Genomic DNA, 3510 nt, shown 5'->3' on the forward strand with positions numbered 1-3510 from the left:
GGATAGCGTTTTCTGTAGCAAATGACTTAATATCTTTAGTTTCATTAGGCATAACTTTCAATTTTAAAAGATCAACATCAGCAGCAAGACTATCAACCTTAGAAGCAAGAACATCAATTTAACCAAGCTTTTCTTCAACAGATTTATTAAAAGTAGTTTGTGTACTAATAAATTCTTCAAGCATGGCTTCAAGACCAGAGGGTACACTCCTATTATTGTTGTAAAAATTACCATAAGAATTACCATAACCATTACTATTATTAGAAGGATATGGCCTATAGTTGTTACCAAAATTATTCCTATAAGAATTGTTGTTGAAATTATTATTTTTAATGAAGTTCACATCAACATGCTCTTCTTGAGCAACCAATGAAGCTAAAGGAACATTATTAGGATCAACATTAGATCTACCATTAACAAGCATAGACATAATAACATCAATCTTATCACTCAAGGAGGAGGTTTCTTCAATAGAATTTACCTTCTTACCTTGTGGAGTCCTTTCAGTGTGCCATTCAGAGTAGTTGATCATCATATTATCAAGAAGCTTTGTTGCGGCACCCAAAGTGATGGACATAAAAGTACCTCCAGCAGCTGAATCCAATAGGTTCATGGAAGAAAAATTCAGTCCTGCATAAAAGGTTTGGATGATCATCCAAGTAGTCAGTCCATGGGTAGGGCAATTTTTTACCAAAGATTTCATTCTTTCCCATGCTTGGGCAACATGTTCATTATCCAATTGCTTAAAATTCATTATGCTAATTCTCAAAGATATAATTTTAGCAGGAGGATAGTATCTACCAATGAAAGCATCTTTACATTTAGTCCATGAATCAATACTATTTTTAGGCAAAGATAGCAACCAATCTTTAGCTCTTCCTCTTAAGGAGAAAGAAAACAATTTCAGTTTTATAATATCCCCATCTACATCCTTATACTTTTGCATTTCACAAAGTTCAACAAAATTATTAAGATGGGCAGCAGCATCATCAGTACTAACACCAGAAAATTGCTCTCTCATAACAAGATTTAGTAAAGCAGGTTTAATTTCATAAAATTCTGCTGTAGCAGCAGGTGGAGCAATAGGTGTGCATAGGAAATCATTATTATTTGTGCTAGTGAAGTCACACAACTTAGTGTTCTGAGGAGTACCCATTTTAGCAATAATAAAAAAAAGTAAAGTAAACTAAATTAAGTAAAGTAAATGCAAGTAACTAATTTTTTTTTGTGTTTTTGATATAAAGAAAGCAAACAAAACAGGAAATAAAATAAAGTAAAGCAAGACAATAAACAAAGTAAAGAGATTGGATGTGGGAGACTCCCCTTGCAGCGTGTCTTGATCTCCCCGGCAACGGCGCCAGAAAATAGTTGCTGGCGTGCAGTTGACGTGGGAGTTAGAAATCTTTGTGGTGTAACTTTTCTTCAGGTCCCCGGCAACGGCGCCAGAAAACAGTCTTGATGACGCGTAAAGCACACATCCGTTGGGAACCCCAAGAGGAAGGTGTGATGCGTACAATGACAAGTTTTCCTCGCAAGAAACCAAGGTTATCGAACCAGTAGGAGATGAAGGCCACGTGAAGGTTGTTGGTGAAGGAGTGTAGTGCGGTGCAACACTAGGGATTCCGGCGCCAACGTGGAACCTGCACAACACAATCAAAATACTTTGCCCCAACTTAACAGTGAGGTTGTCAATCTCACCGGCTTGCTGTAAACAAAGGATTAAACGTATGATGTGGAGAATGATGTTTGCTTGCAAAGAACAACAGAGAACAATGATTGCAGTAGATTGTATTTAGATGTAAAAGAATGGACCGGGGTCCACAGTTCACTAGTGGTGTCTCTCCAATAAGAAATAGCATGTCGGGTGAACAAATTACAGTTGGGCAATTGACAAATAGAGATGGCATAACAGTGCACATACATATCATGATGACTAATATGAGATTTACTTAGGACATTACGATAAAGAACATAGACCGCTATCCAGCATGCATCTATGCCTAAAAAGTCCACCTTTGGGTTAGCATCCGCACCCCTTCTAGTATTAAGTTGCAAACAACAGACAATTGCATTAAGTATGGTGCGTAATGTAAAAAATACAAATATCCTTAGACAAAGCATTGTTGTTTTATCCCTAGTGGCAACAACACATCCATAAACTTAGAACTTTCTGTCACTGTCATAGATTCAATGGAGGCATGAACCGACTATCGAGCATAAATACTCCCTCTTGGAGTCACAAGTATCAACTTGGCCAGAGCCTCTACTAGCAACGGAGAGCATGCAAGATCATAAACAACACATATATGATAGATCAATAATCAACTTGACATAGTATTCCATATTCATCGGATCCCAACAAACACAACATGTAGCATTACAAATAGATGATCTTGATCATGATAGGCAGCTCACAAGATCTAAACATGATAGCACAAGAGGAGAAGACAACCATCTAGCTACTGCTATGGACCCATAGTCCAAAGATGAACTACTCACACATCAGTCCGGAGGCGATCATGGTGATGTAGAGTCCTCCGGGTGATGATTCCCCTCTCCGGCAGGGTGCCGGATGCGATCTCCTGAAGCCCCCGAGATGGGATTGGTGGCGGCGGCGCCTCTGGAACTTTTCTCGTATCGTGGCTCTCGGTAATAGGGTATTCGTGTCGGAGAAAATAAATAGGCGAAGAGGCAGAGTCGGGAGAGGCTCGAGGGGCCCACACCCTAGGGCGGCGTGCCCCCCTCCTTGGCCGCGCCGCCAGGTGGTGTGGGGCCACCTCGGCTCTTCTTCGTTTCCTCTTCGGGCTTCTGGAAGGCTCCGTGGAAAATAAGACCCTGGACTTTTGTTTCGTCCAATTCCGAGAATATTTCCTGTGTAGGATTTCTGAAACCAAAAACAGCTGAAAACATGAACTAGTGCTTCGACATCTTGTTAATAGGTTAGTGCCGGAAAATGCATAATAATGATATAAAGTGTATATAAAACATGTGAGTATTGTCATAAAACTAGCATGGAACATAAGAAATTATAGATACGTTTGAGACGTATCACTTAGCTTCCCAGGGTGGCATGTTCAATGTCTTAGCCTTGGCACCGGCTTAACCTCCGATCGGTGGGTCCAGGCCCACGCGCCATGTCGTGTCTTGAAAGACCTCTAGTCTCATTACGCCGACATAATTTATCCAAAATATTACTAGAACTATTATTGTATAATAGAAAACTTTATATGTAGATTCACATGTTGGTTTATATTACTTACTATTGCAATTTTGATTATTATTCCTATAAGTATGATTTAAATATCATCTTTGGAGCATTCAAGTTATTTTTCAAAATGATGGTGTAATTACCTAGTGATAGGCAGGATTTTATTTTGTATTCCTTTGCAAATAAATAATTTATAAGGTAAAGCTTGTTACTTGATTTCCAATTTGAGAAGATTATTTCATGGGCATGTTTTCATGTGCCTAAATATTCTAAGGACTTGGGAATTAGTTTAGGTTTATTCA

This window comes from Lolium perenne, chromosome 2 (genome assembly GCF_019359855.2).
Source record: "Lolium perenne isolate Kyuss_39 chromosome 2, Kyuss_2.0, whole genome shotgun sequence".
Taxonomy (NCBI): Eukaryota; Viridiplantae; Streptophyta; class Magnoliopsida; order Poales; family Poaceae; genus Lolium; species Lolium perenne.